The sequence below is a fragment of the Cherax quadricarinatus genome, chromosome 4 (assembly GCF_038502225.1).
Source record: "Cherax quadricarinatus isolate ZL_2023a chromosome 4, ASM3850222v1, whole genome shotgun sequence".
Taxonomy (NCBI): Eukaryota; Metazoa; Arthropoda; class Malacostraca; order Decapoda; family Parastacidae; genus Cherax; species Cherax quadricarinatus.
The window spans coordinates 61361147-61386124 of NC_091295.1; positions in this window are offsets into that span (position 1 = coordinate 61361147).

Here is a 24978-nt window from a genome sequence, read left to right on the forward strand (position 1 = left end):
TATCAAGATCCCAAGTTGTTGGTGTGTCTGACAGATGTGGTGTAAATGGTTTAGAGAGCGACCAGTTGAAGACAAACACTTTTGCAGCATTTGGGAATCTAATCTACAGGCAAGACCTACTTATATTAGTGGATTTTTGCAATAGTGACTGAACCTTCTCCTGTTTCTACTCGCCTGACAGCAGTATATAAGCATATGCTGTACTTTTCTCAAGATTGATTGAGCACATCGACTCCAGGTTGAGGGACTGATTACCTCAAAATCCTCATCTTTCACCATTCTTCTCTGTATTGGATTGAAGAAGCCACTGGCTGGCGAAACGTTTCTTCAATAAAGATTCTCAAATGTTGCATTAGTGTCTCATTCTTCCACTTGTCGGTTTTCTAATACATTTACATAACATGGTTGAATAATACAAGGCTGGAATCTGTTGCTGGTACAGTAGCATCAACTGTAGTTGTAAAAGCTGCTGCAAGAGCGATAGAGGCAGCAGGAGCATTAACAGTGATAACAGCAGTGCTGTATCTGCTGTGAACGCCTGAAAAAGCAGTCCACAAAAATAAAAGTAACACTGATCCTGCTGACGAATTAGTTGCACGTGTAACATCTGGGTATCTATTTTGTATAAGTTTCGTCATCCAGTAGATTTATACATTCCTTTAATTCATCAACTTCTCGGTACTGTAAATCACTTATGTCATGATACTGACTGCGCTGAACGAAAAAATATTAACAGCATCTTACCGGCAATATTAACAAATCTTTTATAATCAACAATTAATTCTAACAACTGTCAAATTTATTTTCCGAAAATTTCAAGCTGCTTGATGGCCACCGCACAACGTTCAGCTGATGCACAAAGACTCCAATTGTCGTTTTGCCGAGAACTGTGAAAAATACTCCAGGGTTGCAGAACAACCTTAATTTAGACAGTTTCGCTCTGTATGGAGCTTTATTAAAATCTGATTTGATAAAACTACACCGAGAGAAAAAAAAAAACCACTAATAGCTTATTTTTAACTTTTTTTTTCACTGCTGTTTGCAGACCTTTCCTAAACAACTAATTCTGCTTAAGAAAGGTCTCGTAGCAACATTTCATCCTGGCAATGAAGGCTCTCTTTACTTCACAATTACAGTTGTATCTCAACGGAATTCCTCTAGAGGGCCAAGCTACCAGGGGTTACAGAAGCATTTGTGCTACAAGAGCCTAACAGGCATGAAGCTCTCAGGGGATAAGAGGAAATGCTCATGCAACGCGATCTTAGGTGCACTTTAGCGTGCACCTTAGAGTGGAAACTTGATCTCGAGTTCCGGAGGACTGCAATAACATAGCTTAGCTGTACTTCCCTCTACCAAATAACACTTTCTTGCATGAAGCTCGTGCAAACTTCTGCCGGAAAGGTTACTTAAGAACCTAAAAATCGAGGACCACAACAGCAGTCCTACTGGCCTTTATCAGGAAGGTACTTCTCAAAACCAACCATTCCCACCCATCTAATTGTAAAACCTTTTTCCAACCCTACCCAAGAATTTCTTTCAATACTTTATGTTGGTGAAGGGCTCTTGCCCCAAGGAATTGGAGCGACCGTGAATTCCTTGGATCAATTATAATCAAATAAAGCGCTAAACCATGCAGTCCTTGATCAAGCCTTATAATTTTTTACCTCCACTACACTGATGGATCTGAGTGGTGTGATTAACAGTAATTGATGTAAATTGGGGTGACTGAGTACAAGTGGTGTAACATATGAATCACATTACTTAATGATGGATCTGAGTGTTAATATTGATAGTGATGACTCTGAGTGCTGAGATTAACATTGAAGGATTTGAATGTTCAGACTGACATCGGTTGATCTCGGTATTCCTTGACACTGAATGCTCTCTGTGTTGTGACTGACATTCATGGATCTGAGTGTTGAGGCTGACACTAATGGTTGTGTGTGTTGATGCTGACATTAATGGAGCTAAAGAAAAAGTTTCGTGTCACCGCTTCATGACAATTTGGTGATTGTCATTAAACTTCGACATGAAGCTCAAAGTTTCATCACTGTGCCTGACAACCTCTTCAAGGTGGGCTCCTTGGCGCGGGGAAGAGCCTCTTCGTCTGAAGAATTAGACCTTTTGGTCTCCTTCCTCAGATCGAACCTAATTACCCCCAATCCACCTTTCTCTATCCCATCTTTCCCTTTCCTTTCCTACTCCTAGAGTCCCTTCCTCAGGCACTCTAGTTCCTAGGTAGGGGAAGGGTACCGTGGTCCATCCCATTTCGTTGAGGTCCTCGAGGGTGGTGTAGTTTGCCATGGAATCTGGATCACTTGGGGATGTCCCACTCCCTCTCCGGTCTCCCGAGGGAGGGGGGTGGCTTTGGGTATCTTCCGGGTGACGAGTGTATCTCTGGAGATTGTCTTTCGGATTCCGTGAGGTGGTGGCCGAAGGAGGTATGCTTTGTGGCGGGTATCCGGCCACCCTCTCTCTCGTCCACCGAGGTGGCTCGGTGGACTGCCAATTGTTCGGTTTGCTGGCATGAGGGGTAGGGTATGGCATGGGTTTCACGCCTCATCTGCACTACTTGTGGTGCTGGAGTCCTCTTGTGAGTGGAGGGGGATTTACGGCCATTTCATTCCTTCTAAGAGCTATCCCTCCACGTTCCCCCCATTTTATATTCTTTTTTCTTTTCTTTTTCTTTTTTTCTAAAAACAAGAAGAAAGAAATGACATAACCATGGAGTCCCAAATCCATGAAACAGCTCCCCCTGGGCCCTTTTCGGCTACCTGTTCCTACTCTACCTTGTTATTTGACCACTCTTTGGCCATTTCTAATACCCCTGTACCTCCTGCTGGTGCTGTTTCGTCACCCACTCCAGGTACCTGGGTTCCACCGGACTCCTCTGATACATCTGACCTCCGCACTTCTTTGACTATGCTTCCGGCTTCTTCCTCTATGGTGCTGCGATTTTTGGATCACCCTCCCATCCCACGTCAGACCAAGTCTAGTCCCACACCTAAACGCCCAATACCATTACCTGATGATACTCCATCGCTTCCTTCTCATTCTGCCCAGAAAAGACTGGCACAACACTCACTACCATTACACGCTGTTTCAAAATACACAATGGACTAAGTTTTTTTTAATCTGCGACCGACTTCTTTTCCTGACATCTTTCCGATCATAGTATTAGCAAGGCGCTCCTACGCCATGTTGGTCTAGATATATTCTTTCATGCTCTCAAGAGCGGTGCATGCATAGTCACGGTACAGAATGCTAGCGAAGTTTGCAATAACAGAATTTCCAGACATGTGGTGATGACATTCTGGAGCAGCATGCGCTCCAAGACCTCTCAAGTGAACAGTTGTCTTCCCTGCCAGCAGGCGGAGAAGATACTCTTGCAATGTAGCTCGCTTAACTTTTGACTGCCGTGAGCTTCCATCCTCGGTTTATATTTCGAGACACCGTTTACAAGTTTGAAAGGTGGTCTCTAAACTGTAACAGTGTAGAAATTGCTGGCGTTTTGGTCATCATGCGAAATATTGCAGGTCTATGGCCGAATGCCCAGTATTGTAGTCTACCTCCCTCTTGCCTTGTCATGAGGCTCACCATTTTACTCTCGTCGTTGCCAAGTATACTTAAACGAGCGAGAAATCCGTTGTCTCAAAGAGGCAGAAGGCTTTCCTTATGCTATGGCAGTCTCTCATCTACGCCTCCAGGGGAGACTTCCCCGTATTTCTTATTCTAGAGTTACTAAACGACCCCCCACCTCTGGGGTCCCAACTTCCACAGCCTCCTCTGTGGTCACCCCTTCCACAGTCACCCCCGTCTTTAATTCTTTTGCTGTCCTGGACTCAGAGGTCCCTACCTCGCCACCTCAGTCTGTTCTCGCCTCTTCCTCTTCTCACTCACAAGCTTCTGTATCTACAAGACCTCGTACAACTCCTCCCCATCGAAGTCCAAAAAATCTCATTGTTAAAATCTCTTTTAATCCCTCCTTCCTTTCTTCTACCTGCACATTTTTCCTTTCCCGTGTCTGTGCCTGGCTCTTCAATTCTAACTGGCTCTATTACGAGTGTGGAGGTTCATCCTCCTCGTGCAGTACCTTCCTCCCCTGTCCTCTCCCAAATTTCTTCTTCTTCTGCCCCCTCCCAGGTCGTATCCTCTCCTGCCCCCTCGCAGGTCGTATCCTCTCCTGCCCCCTCCCAAGCTGCTTCTCCAGTTCCCTCTAATCTTACGTCCCCCCCCCCCACTTTGGTAAATTCCATCGTCGCCCGGATCTTTACTCACCCTCCTCATTCCATCTCCAGTATCGTCCCACATACAACGTCTTTGTCCTCTGAATCACTTGAAGCTATCTCCGAATATAATGAGAGATTAGACCATCGATGGACACTGATCCTCTCCTGTTCCTCCTCTTCACTCTTCTCAGTCTGCACAACTTCTTTCTTCGCAGCATCCCAATCCTTCGCTGCTTGTGCGTTTTCCGTTGCCTCCACATGTAGACTTTTCTAACCCTTCTAGTCTGTAGATACCTCTATCAGATTTCTTGTTTCTTTCTCTTCGTAAATCATGGCTTCTTTACAGTGGAATATCCGAGGTCTCAGAGGTAACCGGAGTGAGCTTCAGGTGTTGCCTTCACAGTTTTGGCTTGCTTGTTTGTGTTTGTTTACAAGAACCCAAATTACGCTCCGCTGTTATCCATCCAGTCTCAGGTAATGTTGTATTATATTTATCGGATCCTTTTCCCGATGGAACCTTTAAAGAAGGTGCACTTCTTATACGTACCGGTATTCCATACCATCAGCTCTTTGTTCATGCTTCGCTGCATTACACTGCAGTCCACATCAATTTGAAAAAGTGATATACAATTGGTTCTTTGTATCTCTCTCCTTCTCGGGCATTATCTATCACACATATTGCATTTATGGTTTCTTCCTTACCGCCACCACTTCTGTTACTGGCGATTTTAACACTCACCATTTCCTCTGGGGGGGAGGGGGTCTCACTGTGATTTTCGCGGCATTCAATTGGAGGCTTTTCTCGCTTCTCTCCCTCTTCATGTTTTAAAATACGGGTATTCCCACCTATTTTAATCCTCGTACTCATTCTTTCTCTTGCATCGGTCTCTCGATTTGCTCTTCAACTGTACTAGACTTTACCTGGTTTCGTCTGCCCGTCCACCAACAGGCAGCAATTAACTCATGAAAAAAAAACTTTTACCCCTGTCCCCTGCGAGCTCTTTAAGCAAGAAAGGTTCTCAAGAAAATATGGATAGAATGCTTTGTCTTGGGGGACTTGTTGGAATGATTTTGTCCTGAGAACCTTGCAAGGATGGCTTTGTCCTGATAGGTTTGCGAGGATGGCTTTGTTCTGAGAAGCCTCCGAGGAGGCTTTGTCCCGAGAGGCTTGTTGCAATAGCAAGGATATTGCAAGGTCACCTGATTCATTTCAATTTTATAACCATTTGTGTTATTTTTTCTTCTACATTCTTGGTATCGGTTTTATCACGTTCTTGTTTTCCGTTTTTATAGAGCGGTAAAAGCACGTGAATGATTCACGGCAAAGATTGGAGAAGGCTCGATTCTCCGTTAATTAATTGCTGATCTAAGCCAAACAGGCTACTGATGATCGACCTCTTCCTTAGGAACAATTAAGCTTATTTCTCCAATATTGTTCATATTCATTACCTCTCTATTCTCATAATTTAAGTCAGTTTGAAAATAATATTTCACAACTCCGCAAGAAGACAGGATATAAAGATACATAACGAGAAAGATTCAATAATTTATTGTAAACATCGATTTGCTTTGGATTAAACTTTATGAAGTCAATCCCGGTTGAAGAGTCCACTAATATAACGTCTTGATTTCCACTACAAGTCTCAAGATCTCATTCTCGCCAGACGGGCAGCACTACAATCATCGGAAGAAAACTTGTCTTGTGTCGGACAGTTTATTTTATCTTTACACACAAAAAGTTTTATTTTAAGTCATGTATTCAGTAGCAATAAACTTTGCAGTGCTGCTACTGGTAGTGGTGGTGGTGCCACTGCTACAGTGGATGCCGCCGTACAGGTGGTGCCAATACAACTGCTACTTCATTAAGTTCCCTGCCCTTATGATAGCAGGGAGGTGCAATATTGCAAGCATTAACTGAAGCAATTACAGATTTGCATATGCCTATTATTATTATTATTATTATTATTATTATTATTATTATTATTTGTTCCGGAGAGGTGACCTTTATGTGGTTGACAATTCTTTAATTCCTTCCCTATAACTTTTTTTTAACAAGGGCAAAAAAAGATTACTTGAACAATTGGCATGTGCAAGCGCCCTATGTCCAGAATTGTCGAACATGTTCCCAGCATGCTGAAATGGCTCCGATGACTTCCATATTATTATAATCAAAAGAAGCGCTAAACCACAAGGGATATACAGCATGACTTCCATAACCATTTGCGGCACTCCTTCAAACATTAAAAAAAAAAAAAAAATGTTCCTAATACGACGGCGGTGGAGCGAGACATTCAGGGAAGTAGGAACACATCTGTCCATTTTTACGTGTAAATTGTCGTTTTTTTAACAATTTCGTTCAAAATTTTAATTTGCACTTAAGGAATTTAAACTTGTAGGTTCTCTTCCTTCTTAAGAAATTCATCACGAGGCGTTGTTTATTGAATAGAAATCAATATTAAATACACAGAGATTGAAAAAGTGAAACACTGCAGAAGAGACATTCACTAGTTATCACTCTAATTGCAATAATCTTAACTTAAATAAATATTAACGAGTTGATAAATTTGACCTCGTACAAATAAATAGATATTAAAACCACTAGGAGGTAGACTCAAATATATTTATTGTGACTTTATAGTAATGAAAATTTCACGCTTTTATTACGTAAGATAAAAGCGTGTTAATGAATTAAGAGCCACCGTTTCTGAACATTTGATGATATGCCACACTATGTTTCAAAGTGATCGGAACCAATCCAGGATGTTAGCAACGGGTCACACAACTTTGGTCATAGTGCACCTTCACATGCTGAGTTATTGTTCTCAAATACTGAAAATATAAGAACAGTTAAGGGCTTTTGTTAATGAGCGTAATAAATGAGAAAAGAGGGTAAAAAAAAAAAAAGTCCTGGCAACCACAGACTTGAGTTATTTTATAATGCTGATCTCTCTGAGATAACAAGAGCCTCGGTGCCCCGTGGCTTGGTGGCTAAAGCTCTCGCTTCACACGGCGAGGTATCTGGGTTCGATTCCCAGCCAGAGTAGAAACATTGGGCATGTTTCTTTACACCGGTTGTCTATGTTCACCCATCAGTAAAATGGGTACCTGGGAATTAGTAGACTGGTGTGGGTCGCATCCTGGGACAAAACTGACCTAATTTACCCATAATGAATTGTGTATTTACCCATAATGCTCTGCAAAACAAGCGGCTTTCTGTATAGTACTATATCATTGATGTCAGTTAGGGCTGTACCTTGTACATGTACTTGTAGACATAAGGATATTATTACTATTATTATTATTAGTATTAGTATTATTATTATTAGTCTCATCAGTTTATCTTCAAATCTGGTGTTTCTTAATGGAAAGTTCGAATTAGATTTGGGCTGTGAATCTCCTAATTTGACTTTTTTTTTTTTCCTGGAAGAACTCGGAATATTAATTTCCGTATGACTTCTGAATGCCTCGTCTGACTAGCTCCCAAAATTCAACGCTAATTTGAAACTGCATTAGAGACTTATTCCGCCCTCTGCACTATTCCAGTCGTCGCGTGCATCGAGGTGCAAGGGACTGGAGTCATGCTATGTAGGGGATACCTTTCCCGGATAGCGAAGCGACTGAAATCATTCTAGCCGTTATTATTCAAGAGGCAGCACTGAATACGAAGATTTCATCCAGCACCTGGGAAATGGAAGATGATAATGATGGGTCCCAGTGGAAGGTCCCTCCAATTCATCTAATTAAGAGATCTTCACCAGCATCCAAGCAGGCCTATTAGCGCAAACTCGTTGTTACTAGTACTGGGGCAGTAACGTTCTTCCGCGGCGTTATTAGTAACGACTTGAGTTAGCAGTATTGTAGCAGGCAGTTCATTAACACATATTGGAAACTGGCTGCCGCAGCACCAGCAGCTGATGCCTGCTAAGCTCTTAGTTGGAAACTGCCGCAAGAGGTACTAAACTTGCTGCCTCCGGGGGCGAATCCACCTTGGCACTGTGTAATTTCGAGGCACTTGATTACCACAGCAGGCTCGGGGAATGAGTTTGTTCAGCATCCTTGGGGGTATAAATTTGTTCAACAGACTCAAGGGAACGAGTTTGTTCAACAGACTCGGGGGAACGAGGTTGTTCAACAGACTCGGGGGAACGAGGTTGTTCAACAGACCCGGGGGAACGAGGTTGTTCAACAGACCCGGAAGAACGAGGTTGTTCAACAGACCCGAGGGAACGAGGTTGTTCAACAGACTCGGGGGAACATAAGACATGCAAAACACTTAGGTGTTGCGTGTTCATCTCGACAAACACCCTTGTTTTCTTAAGAGAACATTAACATTTCTGATGTCAGTTTATGAGAAAACACTTGCATTTGTCTTGCCACATATTTTATGAGAACTCACTTGCATTTTCTTGTTACATAGCATCATAGATAATAGGAAATTAGATTCGTTCTAAGGGAGTTTTTTTTTTAATGAACAAGTCGTTCAGAAGCGTCAATGTACTTTCACTGGAGGATGCTTCCTTGTTATCCTGTTATCCTGCTGTGATCCTACCTCAACTCGTGTCAAAGCCGAGTCCTCCCTGAAACATTCTTCCACTCTCCAGGATGCCACCCACAACAGTCTTCCTAACACCCAGGTTTGTATTTACTCCTAGGCAAACAGGTCCAACACACACACACACACACACACACACACACACACGCACGCACGCACACACACACACACACACACACACACACACACAAGGTGGACAGAGATAGGATGTTCCAGAGAGGGGACACAGGGACAAGGGGTCACAACTGGAAGCTGAAGACTCAGACGAGTCACAGGGACGTTAGGAAGTATTTCTTCAGTCATAGAGTTGTCAGCAAGTGGAATAGCCTAGCAAGTGAAGTAGTGGAGGCAGGAACCATACATAGTTTTAAGAAAAGGTATGACAAAGCTCAGGAAGCAGAGAGAGAGAGGATCCAGTAGCGATCAGTGAAGAGGCGGGGCCAGGAGCTGAGTCTCGACCCCTGCAACCACAATTAGGTGAGTACAATTAGGTGAGTACACACACACACACACATTCATATTACTATAACAGTTATGTGGAGGCGATGCATGAATAACACCTAGATATCTTTATTTTTAATCATAAAGACACCTAGGTGTTAAACAAATGTCTTATTCATCAAATTGTAGGTATACCATTAATAAAATGTTTAGGTGCTAAATCTGTAGGAATCATGCAGCTCCCTGAGATTGAGCATGAATCAAATTTGATCCGAGAAAAGGGGTCCTACTAATTACCTAGAACAACCGAGATGAACTGACAACCGAGAACAACCGGAACAAGCTCGGATTTACCGAGAACAAGTGGGTCCTACTAAGTACCGAGAACAACCGAGATGAACCGAGAATAACCGAGGACAGTCGAGAACAAGCTCGGATTTACCGAGAACAAGCAGGAACAAGCTTGGATTTACCGAGAACAACCGGGAACAAGCTCGGATTTACCGAGAACAACCAGGAACAAGCTTGAATTTACCGAGAACAACCAGGAACAAGCTTGGATTTACCGAGAACAACCAGGAACAAGCTTGGATTTACCGAGAACAACCGGGAACAAGCTTGAATTTACCGAGGACAAGTTAGATTTACCGAGATGAGCCAAGAACAAGTCAGACTTACCGAGAACAACCTATGTCTCGTCGTTTTTAAGCAAATATCTCACTGGATATCTTCATATCGACAAACACCATGATGCTCGCTGGATTGTAACTTCACAACTGCAACACTTGCTTTCCTTGGACTTTCCTTGGACTATCTTCAGAGTAGGGTGACAGGGTATTTATCCAACATTGCTAAACTCACAAATTATGATGTAGTCACAGCCTTAATACCATAATCTGTAAGGATTTAATGTTAAGAATTAATCTAAGTCTGCTCGAAATGCCTAGCCATGCTAGGTGTCCTAGTGGCCCCCTCTGTAATTAGTATTTTATAACATGTAAACCACATTTGAAATTGAATCCATTATTGCGGGTTCTCTCTTGGAGAGAGATTCTCAAAACCTCATTTATATCCCCTTTGTTAATATCCATCTTCCACTTATACATTTCGAACACGTGAAAGTGGAAGATGGGTATTAACAAAGGGGATATAAATAAGGTTTTGAGGATATCCCTCCAAGAGAGAACTCTCAATATTCATGAGTTTAAATCACAATATATAATGTGTAAAACATACTCCTGACGTATCGAATTATGTGCTGTTTCTAACACCTGTACCGTACTTGACTTTTAGCTTTGTGCAGTGTGACTTGTTCTCGATTAATCCGAGCTTGTTCTCAGTTGTCCTTGGCAATTCCGAGCTTGTTCTCGGTTGTCCTCGGCAAATCCGAGCTTGTTCTCGGTGGTCCTCGGCAAATCCGAGCTTGTTCTCGGTTGTCCTCGGCAAATCCGAGTTTGCACTCGGTTGTTCTCGGTTCATCTCGGTTGTTCTCGGTAATTAGAAGGACCGAAGGAAGGGGAAGGTATCTCCAATTCTTAAGATCAAAACCCCTTTACTGGAATCAAGAAACGTGATTTTCACAAAGCTTTTAAAAACATGCATTCTCCTGAAGAGAGATCCCTTAATGCTGGTGAGGGGCTCTCGAAATAAAGAACTACACCGATTCTCCCTTTTCTTCGACTGAACCAGTCTCTCATTCCTCGGGTGCAGTATGGCCGGTTCATGTTTATCGATTACGCAAATAATAATAATAATGATAATAATAATAATAATAATAAAAATAGTAATGATAATTTCACTTGCCACTTTAATTGGTACCTGTTATACTCCAGTGAACATAGTAATGGAAATAAGATCAATTATGTTGGTAAATTAATATCGAGAAAATCCCATCAACATGAGAGAGCTCTCAGTATTTGTTTTAATTTCGCCTCCCTGGCTGGGAGGTACTGTATGATCAAGACTGATGTAATTATGTAAATATGAGCCAGAAAATCCGGCATATTGCATGCTGGTTAGTCATTTAAACCTCCAGGGGACATAAATGAATTTTTGACTTTTGTGAAATCTGTCATATTCAGCACCAAGGACTTTTTTCTTCGCAAAAAAAATATTTAGAATTTATTTTTTTCCAGCATTGTTAAAACCTCATCACTTTTTTTTATTAGGGGGTGAAATGTATTTTTTTTTCACTGAGAAACTCTCGTGGATTATGAATGAAAGAGTTGATGCACCAAATCTAAGATCCAGTTGTACAGCAGCATCCAAGAAACTAGATCTTTCAGACTAGTATGGCAGGACTGCAGGCACTGCAGACAAGTATGGTAGGATTGCAGGTTCAGCAGACATGTTAGGGGTGCAGGTTTTGCAGACATGTTATGATTGTAGGCACTGCAGACAAGTATGGTAGGAATGCAGGCACTGCAGACAAGTATGGCAGGATTGCAGGCACTGCAGACAAGTATGGTAGGGTTGCAGGTTCAGCAGACAAGTATGGTAGGATTGCAGGTATTGCCGCCAAGTATGGTAGGATTGTAGGCAATGCAGACCAGTATGGTAGGATTGCAGTTAATGCAGACAAATATGGTAGAAATAATCTGTGCAGAAAAAAACTTTGAAGACAGCATTTCACTCTTGGTAGTTTTATCAACCTCTGTTTATGAAGGTTGGTTGAATACTTAATTAGGCGTAAAGCCTAATGACAACTCAAAGCAACATTAAGGAGTGTCATATTCTCTAAAATAGGGATTACTCTCACCGCATATACAAAGAGACTTCTCTCGGTACGTACTCGGCTACCTTATATTACTCACCTAATTGTGGTTGCAGTGGTTGAATCATAGCTCCTGGCCCCGCCTCTTCACTAGTCGCTACTAGGTCACTTCCTTCCTGCTCTGTAAGCTTTATCATACCTCTTCTTAAAGCTATGTATGGATCCTGCCTCCACAACCTATCTTTCCAGATTGTTCCACTTCCTGACCACTCTGACTAAACAAATACTTCCTAACATCCATGTGACTCATCTGAGTCTTCAACTTCCAATTGTGATCCTTTGCTGGCGTGTCCCATCTCTGAAACATCCTGTCTCTATCCACCTTGTCGATTCCTCTCAGTATTTTATGTTATGTCCTCCCTATCCCTCCTGTCCTCCAGTGTCGTCAGGTCGATTTCCCTTAACCTCTCCTCGTAGGACAAGCCCCTTAACTCCAGGACTAGTCTCGTTGCAAACTTCTGCACTTTCTCTAATTGACCTGATTTACATGGTGTACAGAGTCCTGAACGACTCCTTTCTGAGATATCAGAATGCTCTTCTTAGGTTTGCTAGTCGCCTGTATGCCGCAGCAGTTACTTCGTTGGTGTGCGCCTCGTGAGAAGTGTTCGGTGTTATACTCACCCAAAAATTCTTTTTCTTGAGTGAGGTTTGTAATTTTTGACCCCCCCCCTCCTAGACTGTATTCTGTCTGCTGTCTTCTTTGCCCTTCCCTGATCTTCATGACTTTGCACTTGGCGGTGTTGAACACCGGGAGCCATTTGCTGGACCAGGCCTGTAACCTGTCCACTCACACATGCCTGTAGCTTCCGTGTGTGTATTATATATATATATATATATATATATATATATATATATATATATATATATATATATATATATAAATATATATATATATATATTTTTTTTTTATTTTTTTTTTATTATCACACCGGCCGATTCCCACCAAGGCAGGGTGGCCCGAAAAAGAAAAACTTTCACCATCATTCACTCCATCACTGTCTTGCCAGAAGGGTGCTTTACACTACAGTTTTTAAACTGCAACATTAACACCCCTCCTTCAGAGTGCAGGCACTGTACTTCCCATCTCCAGGACTCAAGTCCGGCCTGCCGGTTTCCCTGAATCCCTTCATAAATGTTACTTTGCTCACACTCCAACAGCACGTCAAGTATTAAAAACCATTTGTCTCCATTCACTCCTATCAAACACGCTCAAGCATGCCTGCTGGAAGTCCAAGCCCCTCGCACACAAAACCTCCTTTACCCCCTCCCTCCAACCCTTCCTAGGCCGACCCCTACCCCGCCTTCCTTCCACTACAGACTGATACACTCTTGAAGTCATTCTGTTTCGCTCCATTCTCTCTACATGTCCGAACCACCTCAACAACCCTTCCTCAGCCCTCTGGACAACAGTTTTGGTAATCCCGCACCTCCTCCTAACTTCCAAACTACGAATTCTCTGCATTATATTCACACCACACATTGCCCTCAGACATGACATCTCCACTGCCTCCAGCCTTCTCCTCGCTGCAACATTCATCACCCACGCTTCACACCCATATAAGAGCGTTGGTAAAACTATACTCTCATACATTCCCCTCTTTGCCTCCAAGGACAAAGTTCTTTGTCTCCACAGACTCCTAAGTGCACCGAATATGTAAAACTGGTTAATTAGCAAGAACTCATTTAAAATTAATTCCTTTCTGAAATTTTCTCTTATACGTTTGAAGATATATTTTTTTCATTAATGTTTATGTAAAAATTTTTAATTTTGCACCAAAAGAATCTTAGAAAACTTACCTAACCTTATTATAACAAGCGCAATTTATTTTAGCCTAACCCAACTAAATATATTTTAGATTTGTTTACAATAATTTAATACTAAACAAACACAGTGAAATATATTTTTTTCGTTAGGATCAGAATGATTTTGGCGAAATTACTGCATACACAAATTTTCACTTGTCCTATATGGCAAGATGAGCGTTGCTATTTAAGCCAAGATCGCAAGTTCTGCCTATTCGGCACGACATTTTATATATATATATATATATATATATATATATATATATATATATATATATATATATATATATATATATATATATATATATATATATATAAAGATGGCATATACAGTACATGAGATGTGAGAGATAAATGTCTAGTACATATTGTTAAGTGTTTGTCACTGATTAGAATGCGAAAATCTCATCCAGCTCTTCAGAACTGGGGCGTATGCCCAAAATACAGCAGGCACTACCCCTCTGAACAGCAGTGCTGAGTCGCTGGAACAGAAAACTAGCTGCCCTGGGATCCCTAGTTACCCTGATGAGTCTTTTGCCTAGCTCCTTAAGGAACTTAGATGCACTCTTTCGCCATGAGCCAAGGGTCTCTGAGTCTATGGGAATAAACATATGTAGCATCTTGCCTAGAAATGGAGTGGGAAATGAACGGATGTCTAGGGCAATTAGTATAAATTGCTGGCTAGACAGGTACTGCAAGGAACATGCAGTTCCATTCATTGATAACTGGGACCTATTCTATGGCAAACGCGATATGTATGCAAGGGATAGGGTTCATCTCTCTGGGGATGGAGTGGTTGCATTAGCCACTTCGATAGAGAGGGTAACTGATGATTTGTTTATTAATTTAAACTGACAGATTATAGAGGTATGGGTGTTTGTGGGAAACAATCAGGCTGCAGTATTAGAGTTAAAAACAGCAGTTACTACCGGGATACCTCAGGGATATGCTTAAAAGACAATATTCAAAATAAAGTTGCTAGTAATGGCAAATCAATTGATCAACAAACAAAAAGAGATAGTAGAGGGCAACGAGTGACTAGCTCCCTTAAAGTTTACTATACAAATAGAAGAAGTCTAAGAAATAAGATAGATGAGCTAAGATTACTTGCAAGTGTAGGTAATTAGATATTATTGGTATAACAGAGACCTGGTTCAACCTTAAAGATAGAGAAATGCCTTCTGAATGCAACATACAGTGGTATAAACTATTCCACACTTTTAGGGTCAACAGGAAGGGTGGTGGAGTAGCGATGTCAGAAAATTTAAATTGTCTTAGACACGATTTAAGATTAGAAACATCGAACACAGAATGTGTTTGGCTACAGTTTCTCGGGGGCCGTGACAAATTAATTATGGGTGTGCAGTAAGCTGTTAAGGGACAAAATTCGTAGGGCATCTAGATATGAAAATGTTATGTTAATGGGGGATTTTAACTTTAGACAAATTGATTGGAACAATGTGACAGGAAATCTTGAGTCTAGTGACTTTCTTGATACGGTTCAGGATTACTTTTTAGAACAGTCTGTGACAGAACCAACAATCTGGTTGACTTGGTTCTTGCCAACAACGAGTCACTAGTTAATAATCTTGAGTTTAATGATGAGCTTGGGGAAAATGTTCACAAATCACTTAGTTTCAATATATCATGGAATTACCCAGATAACTGCAATCAAATCTCTCTCAGATTTTCGTTTGGTCGATTTCATGGGACTGAAAAATTACCTGGGTGGGATAAATTGGGATGTCTTGACCATGGGTCAGGTAGATGATCTTGGATGCCAATATGACGTTTTACAGAGCATAGTTCTAGCTGCCCAGACAACTTTTGTTTCGAGTAGGGAAATTAGATCTAACAAAAATTATCCCAAATGGATGAACAATAGATTAAAACATCTCATTGGTCAAAAGAGAGGCATATATAGGCGTATCAAAAGAGGGGATGGGGCAGTTAAGAAATCAATATATTTAATTAAAGAGAAATAAAGAAAGGAATAAGGAAAGCAAAAAGGGATTATGAGGCTAAGGTCGCAAGGGATTCGAAGACTAACCCGAAAGGGTTCTTTCAGATATACATACGATTAGGGACAAGATTGGCCCACTTAAGAGTAACTCTGGTCAGATCACTGACAGTGATAAGGATATGTGTGAAATTCTTATTACCTACTTCCTCTCAGTTTTCACCCACGAAAATATTAGCGAAATTCCTGAAATAGATTATGTAGAACAGGACGATAATAAACTATGTACGATTGCGGTAACTAATGACATGGTCCTCAGGCAAATAGAGAAACTAAAACCTAGCAAATCCCCAGGCCCTGATGAACTGTTTGCAAGGGTGTTAAAGGAATGTAAAGAGGAACTTAGCACACTTTTGGCTAATCTTTTTAACATATCACTACAAACTGGCATAGTGCCTGGTAAGTGGAAAATGGCAAATGTAATACCTGTTTACAAGATAGGTGACAGGTGCTTGGCTTCGAACTATAGACCATAGTGGGAAAAAATTATGGAATCAATAATTTCCGAAGCAATTCGTAGCCATCTTGCTAGGCATAGTTTGATTAATGAATCTCAACACGGTTGTAGGAAGGGGCGTTCCTGTCTTACGAATTTACTAACTTTTTTCACTATGGTGTTTGAGGAGGTAGATCATGGTAATGAATATGATATTGTGTATATGGACTTCAGTAAGGCTTTCGATAGAGTTCCACATCAGAGGCTATTGAGGAAACTTAAGGCACACGGAATAGGAGGAGAATTTTTTTCCTGAGTAGAGGCATGGCTGACAAATAGGCAGCAGAGAGTTTGCATAAATGGGGAGAAATCAGAATGGGGGCAAATCACAAGCGGGGTTCTACAGGGGTCAGTGTTGGGCCCGTTGTTGTTCACAATTTACATAAATGACATAGATGAGGGAATAAATAGCGACATAACCAAACTTGCTGATGACACAAATTAGGCCGCCAATGCATTCTAATGAGGACACTAGAGCACTCCACGATGATTTGAATAGACTGATGCAATGGTCGGAGAAGTGGCAGATGCAGTTTAATATAGACAAATGCAAAATTCTGATTGTTGAACAGGAAAATAACCATGCGACATGTAAACTAAATAATGTAGATCTTAATACTACTGATCGCGAAAAGGATTTAGGAGTTCTGGTTAGCAGTAATCTAAAACCAAGACAACATTGCATTAGTGTTCGTAATAAAGCGAACAGAATTCTTCGCTTCATATCTAGAAGTTTAAATAATAGAAGTCCTTAGGTTGTTCAACTCTGTATATCCTTGTTTAGGCCTCATTTAGACTATGCTGCTGAGTTCTGGTCACTGTATTACAGAACGGATATAAATGCTCTGGAAAACGTACAGAGGAGTATGACAAAGTTGATCCCATGTATCAGAAATATTCCTATGAGAACAGACTGAATGCCCTGAATCTGTACTCTCTCGAAATTGGGGGGATATGATCGAGGTGTATAAATGGAAAACAGGAATAAATAAAGGGGATGTAATTACCTGCTGAAAATTTCCAGCCAAGACAGGACTCGCAGCAATGGTTTCAAGTTGGATAAATTCAGATTCAGGAAGGATATAGGAAAGCACTGGCTTGGTAACAGAGTCGTGGATGAGTGTAACAAACTCCCGAGTACAGTTATAGAGGCTAAAACATTGTGTAGTTTTAAAAATAGGTTAGATAAATACATGAGTATGCCGTGCTGTTTCCTTAAGTGGAAGTGACCAGACTTGGTGAGTCATTGGGCTAATCCGGGGTAGGGGGGGCACATGGACCTTTCTCCGCATGGGTCAGTAGGCCTGTTGCAGTGTTCCTTCTTTATGTTCTTATAAAGGTGGGCAAGTTCTCCATATTTTCTAGACTTTTGGGACTCCCTGAAACTGGCGGCTGTCCCTCCTCCTTCCCTGGTGTATCGGAGAGAGGTATCAGCCAAGGTAGATGCACATGTGTAGTCCCACACCACCTGCTTACCGTCTGTCCAGGCTTGAAGTGTGATACCATCCGGACGCTTCTGGCTGCCATCAGATCTGCATAGTTCGGGTGGCTCCCTTACTGCTGGGCATCCGGCTGTTGTGAGGCTCCTGGTACCCGAATCGATCTGCTGCTTCACTGCCACAAATACACCTGTGTTCGGCGAGAATAGGGGCGGCAAGTCGAAGGACAACACCAATGCGGATGGTCCGTGGGTCGAGCCGTGTGCCAAGGCTGGAGTTGGGAACAGCCAACAGAAAGTCCCCTGCATGAGGAGCTCTCACTGCCAGGAGGCGGGCTCGATCCTTCCCTGACACACACTGAAGCATTGTTGAGGCTATTTTCTCCATTATCGAGCCGTCCCAGTGCGACTGTTTGTATTGCACGAAGTGAATATCAGTTGTACTGTTGTAGTTCCAGCAGATCTTTCCTAGGTACTTAAGTGGACTTCGACGACGGCTGTTAAAACTTTTGTTTCTGGTTGACTTCAAGAGGACGGACGACGACATGCTTTTTGGCTTCAATCTAAGGCCAAAAAGCATATCTCACCAGGCGTATGAGATTGATGCCTGGGGTGCACGTGGTCCCAGTTCTTATTCAGAACTGGTTTCGGGTTTAACACTTAACAGTAAAATTGTGAAGAGTTTGCTTAATTCTGCGTTTAACGCTGAAGACTTACAGAAGAAAATGTTAAAACTGTATGTGATACTGCATGTTTAATTCTTGACAAGAATTTGCAGTGACTCGGGTACAGTAGAACGGCAAAGGTGAAAACTGAAAGATCATCAGTTAAGCATCGTACAAACAGGATATTTCGAAAGGAACTATCACACAACTGAATTTATTAGTCATAACACCGGGGATAATTCACATATCAAAAAAAAAAAGTGAATTGCAAAATAATTAGGAGAGTACGAACTACGTAGGATGAGAGAAGTTGCTGCAAAACTTGGACGCCAGTAATGGCTGAATAAATGTGAATTGGAATTTAACGGTTAAAAATAAAAAGCGAAGTTATGAGCTGGGCATGGGAAAAGGATGGTATTAAGGGGGAAATTAGGAAAAACTGAATGATACGGTTAAAGAAAAAGGACCTGGTGGCTGAAGCTCCCGCATCACACGGCGAGGCACCGGTTGTCTATGTTCACCCATAAGTAATATGGGTACCTGAGGGTTAGTCGACTGGTGTTGGTCGAATCCTGGAACAATGCTGTTCTAAGTTGCCCAAAAGGCTCTGCATAACAAGCGGTTTCCTATAAAGTAGTATGTCATTGATGTTAGCTAGGCCTGTACACCTTGTACATGTACTTTTAGAAATAAATAAATTGCTATATTTTTATTATTAGAGCCTGTTCCCTAAGGTCACATGGGCTGAATAACATCATCAGTACAGGCTAAGCTCGCAAACATGTGAGTGACATTGAAGAATTAAGACAGACACAATCAGATCACTGTAACTCATAAATTTGACCAATTCTTGAGTATGTAGCGCTGGAGTGGATATCGTACCTAGCACAACACAAAGCCATGCTTGGAAGAGTATAAAGTTGCACTAATTAACTTAAGAATGAGCTTATGAGGACAGAGTCCAAGAGCTGGCCATATGTCACTGGAGAAACGAATAATACAGAAAACATGATAATGAAATACAAAGTTCTCGGGCACAGATAATAAAAGATTATTTACGAAGAGTACAACAAGAATAACAGGGCATCCTTAACCATCTACCGGAAGAAGCCACAGATTTCAAGAAACGTTTCATGTACTCCAGGGTGGCTAATCGATGAAATGATTTGAACAGCTTGTGTTGAAGTGGTGAACCAAGGGCAGGAACTAATTACCACGGATATTTAAATAGCTATTTACAAATATTACACACACACACACACACACACACACACACACACACACACACACAAGAAAGGTAATTCATCAAATAAAAATTACATGACAGACTTCCCATGTTTCACAATCGTCGAGTTGTGTTGCTACAGGAAACTTGGACGCGAGAATAAGAAAGAGGAAACAAGACGGAAATTCTTAACTTGAGAAAAACAAAGCCTTGACAGAAGCTCAGAAAAATCCAGGAGCATTTATCTGGAGAGAGGAAATGTCTATAGGTGTTTTACGGAGGCCGAGGAGATTCGAGGAAGAGGGAGGGAAGAAGGATAGATGATGACAAGTCAGGTGAATAGGTAGGAGAGTCAATAGATGGACAGACTAATAGCCATTTTATAAAATTGAAATTATATTTATATACGTACATAAAAACATGCATATGTTCATACGTGCATGCATACACACTTAGAAGTATGAAAAGGCTGACAAATTAATGGATAAACTGTGGGAGGAAGAAAACCCTGGCAAGTGTAAATCAGATACTCGATGCCTTCAAGAAAACTGTTTGTTAAAAGTTGAAGGGGACAGAGGCTGTGGGCAGGAAACGTTTCACACGCTGGTGGACCCGAGGACCCGCAAGACACAATGTTATTGTGACTGACACAAACATCTCTCGGAGGTGATAGGAGGACTTGTTGTGATGGATGAGACAAAAACGCACGCGCACACAATGGCGGAGATGTGTGTTTCCATGATGGATTAATCAAAGATTAAGTCGTATGGAAAGACGACACAGATTACCAAACTTGAAAGAGAATGTGTGTGGTTTATGTTTGTCGTGATGACAAGCTGGGGGAGGAGAGACTGGCAGAACCATTTACTTGATGAATAGGAGATGACATATTGCATTCTACTATCAGGGAGACCTTTTGTACGTTCTGATACCAGGATTTTTCCTGCGTTATCATGAAGAATTCTTTGTGTTTGTTTTTCAAAGCGAAGACTTTTCGTACGTTCTGGTAACGATTACTGATACGTCCTGTTCAATTTTCAGAAACTTTCATTTTACACCGTTGAATTTACATTGAATTTTTGTGAGGGAGACAATCCACAGTCCGCCCACTCACGCCCCTCTCTTTCATCCCTTCTTTTTTTTCTCTCTCTCTCATGGGCAACTAACTATTTCTGCAGTCCGTCCCCTTACATTTCTAATGACACTTGTGAAAACATTAACTCCAGATTTCGTGATATAAACCTCGCTGTCAGACTTGAACCTCCCGTCTTCTTTAATTTCGTTATTGACGGGTAGTTATACGTTAACTTAATTTAATACATGTTAGCCTAACCTAACCGGGAAGAAAAAATAAAATTTCCCTGAAATTACAAGCAAACAATGTACGAGAGGCTATTTTCAAGTGACAATGGATTATCAAACAGGAACACTTGGAGCAACGAATGAATAAAAAAGATAAACTTTAGAGATATCATGATGATAATGGCACAATGTGCACTTCATAGTTCTGTGTTAGGTGATGCTTCGTCCACCTGGGACTATCGTTTGTAATAATGTTGGTAAAATTATCGACAATATATTAGGTTAAAGGACACTAGTAGTAGTAGTAGTAGTAGCAGTAGTAGTAGTAGTTAACAGTAGTAGCAGAACTAGTGGTAGTTGTAGGACTTATGCTATGGTAGTAGTAGTGGTGGTGGTGGTAACACCTATGTGATGGCGGAGTATATTGTTTTAAGGAGAATTCTTGCTAATACTTCAGAGAAGATGAAGTTGCCTTTATTCTTCAGTTGAAGAATACTAAACCAATCAACGCAGAGGTTTATACTATCCCCCGCGAAGGCTGTGACAGAATATTTGTAGGTTAAACAGCAAGAAAACTTGAAACACGTCTCAGTGAACGATAACGTGAACAACGCCTGCGTGCAACACCGGAATGGGCCAGCCAGTCATTATTAATCGCTATTGCTAACACAAACAGAATAAATGTAGCTTCATCATCACATAGTTGCTACCTCTACTAACACTATTCCACAAGTCCTAAAACTACTACTACTAACACCACAAGTACAAATACTACTACCTACAACGATTATATTATGCTTTGCACCTCTCACAGTACCTACATATATTCTCTCTGTCCCTGTATTTTTTGTAAGGGCTTGACAAAGCTCCTGGAGAGCGAAACGTTGCCGCAATAAAATGTCGCATTATTTGCATTTTTTCCTTTTACCTAACTTTATAAATAGTTTGATAAAGTCCCTTGCACATAATACCATTAGCATCATACTGAGAGCCAAGTTGCTGTTGGCTGCCTCGTTGCTAACAACGGAGGTTCTAGGAGGCACAGGCGGGGTTGTGGTTACAGTGCTGTAAGTTGAGGCCTCATCCAAGTAGTTTAGCACGTGGTGAATCACACGTTTAACTCTTGATGAAACGCACGTATTTGTGTTCATTCCTTGAAGTACATTCATCTATCAGTGTTTAACTCTTGGCGAAGCACAGGTATTTCAGGTTTTGTACTCGAAATAGAGGTATATTTCATTGTTAAAGGTGTTCATGACTAATATTTTTGTATGAATAGTTAACTCAAAAAGTATTGTAATACAAAGGCACTGTTGGCCTTACAAATTATTTAGACAACGCTTTTCTTACAAGGGACCTTCTCAATCCATTGAGACATAGTTCAGCTCAAAGGTGAGCTTTCTTGTAAGCTAAGGGCTGTCCTGAACAAGATTTCCCCGGCTATGTCCTAAGCTATCGTGCGAAGAGCGTTGAAGGTTCATATCATCGTCCACTCAACGTGTCAGACACGCTATGAAACTCCCTCGTTTTTACGACTAGAGAATAATAGGCAAGTGCGGTCACGTTTACTAAGTATTGTAATCATGAGGAGGTACAGACGTGGTAGGAAGCAGACACCAGGTGCTCCATGCTGGATCCTCGTGGCCACTCATATTGTGATTGCTTTGTGAGTCTACCTCTCAAGTGTCACCTCTCAATCCCCTCCTCAAAAAGGCCCACATCAAAAAAGCCCCACCTCAAAAAAGCCCTTTTCCAAGAAGTTGCAACAAGAAATAAGCTTCTCTTGCCCGCAGTCTCTGTGATGGCGTGGGGAAGGGGCTTGCAAAGGGCCAGGAGAGAATAGAGCATGGAGAGGAGGGCATGGGGAAACGACATGTCGAGTCCTAGGATGTGTCGAGGTTGTGGAGAGGGGGCGTGTACAGTGCGTGGTTAAGGGGATGATGGCGAGTGAACGCAGCACATGAGGTTAAGGACACATTTTACGACAGCTGATGGAAACATGATATAGTATCACGCACTTGTGCATGGATACTTACTCTCCCACACTGGCAGGGAGGAAACAGGCAGGGAGGAGGCATAGAGGCAGGCAGGGAGGGAGGAGGCATAGATGCAGGCTAGGAGGGAGGAGGCATAGAGGCAGGCAGGGAGGGAGGAGGCATAGAGGCAGACAGGGAGGGAGGAGGCATAGAGGCAGACAGGGAGGAGGTATAGAGGCAGGCAGGGCGGGGGAAGGTATAGAGGCAGGCAGGGAGGGAGGAGGTATGGAAGTAGGCAGGGAGGAGGTATAGAACCATGCAGGGAGGAGGCATAGAATCAGGCACGGAGGAGGTATAGAACCAGGCAGGGAGGAGATATAGAACCAGGCAGGGAGGGAGGAGGTATAGAGCCAGGCAGGGATGAGGTATCGTCAGGCAGGGAGAGAGGAGGTATAGAGTCAGGCATGGAGAGAGGAGATATAGAGCCAAGCATGGAGGGAGGAGGTATAAAGGCAAGCAAGGAGGGAGGGAGGAGGTATAGAGGCAGGCAGGGAGAGAAGAGATATAGAGGCAGGCAGGGAGAGAAGAGGTATAGAGATAGGCAGGGAGAGAGGAAGTACAGAAGCAGGCAGGGAGGGAGGAGGTATGGAGCCAAGCATGGAGGGAGGAGCTATAAAGGCAAGCAGGGAGGGAGGGAGGAGGTATAAAGGCAAGCAGGGAGGGAGGAGGTATAGAGGCAGGCAGGGAGGGAGGGAGGAGGTATAGAGGCAGGCAGGAAGGGAGGAGGTATAGAGGCAGGCTGGGAGGGAGGAGGAATAGAGGCAGGCAGGCAGGGAGGAGGAATAGAGGCAGGCAGGGAGGAGGAATAGAGGCAGGCAGGGAGGAGGAATAGAGGCAGGCAGGGAGGGAGGAGGAATAGAGGAGGAATAGAGGCAGGCAGGGAGGGGGGAGGTAAAGTGTGTGTGTGTGTGTGTGTGTGTGTGTGTGTGTGTGTGTGTGTGTGTGTGTGTGTGTGTGTGTGTGTGTGTGTGTGTGTGTGTGTGTGTGTGTGCGCGCGCGCTTGCGTGCGCGCGTGCATCGTATTTTTTTTTTTTTTTTTTTTTTTTTCTCTCGAAGAAAAATTCTACAATCATCTTGCCCCTATGTTTATTTTATTGTCCGACCCATGGGACAACTCTAGCACAAATACACAAAGTTTGGGGAACCACCAGCGCTTCGAAATTCTAGAAACTCGAAGGAAAAGAATTGCGGAGTAAAATCAGATTTAGTAAATCTTGGCATATTTTTTTTTTTATTTTGCATTGCATTTAAGCTCTAACATATACTATACCCATAGGGGTGTTATTAGATCAGGTCATAAAATTATATGCGTATATTCTGAGCTTTTTTCTTTATGGGGATTAAGATTCTCGTTTCCTGTTTCATTCCTCAAGTTGCAAGATGTTCTGTTTTTCGGTTCGCGCTGCTGTTAAGAAGACTGCATCAATTTGCACTCCCTTTTCAGCTTCATCACTTATGCTATGCGCATGGTAAACGTTTTTGATAGTAGTGCATCGTAGTTTAGCTTTCAATTTCAACTATAAAATCATGCTCCACTTTCAAGTTATGGGATGTGAACCAAGACAGCGAAACAGCATGTCGGCAATTTGATAATTCATTGCTAATTCCAACTGGAAATTTTGGGTTTCCGTAACGTTGACTAAACTTGTGTGTAGGCACTGTATCCTGCACATAGACTTGCTAGACCACGTTTTCTCCTTCAGTTGAAATTTGGCTGATGATTGCAACTGGCACCATATCAGGAGTCAAGAACCAAAGATGACTCTTTGGTACCTAAGATGGATCTTCATTGCAGTGATGGCGTTCCGTTACACAACAGGATTGAAGGCATCATAGGCAATTTGGGCCTTACCACAATGTAAGTCGCTCGTTTCCCCACAGTCTTACCCATTTTTTTCTTCATATACTTACCCTGACAATGGATCCTTAGCGACCTCAAAACTTAATCAGCCATTTCATTTCATGAGGGCGTTAGAACATATATGTATAAATATATCA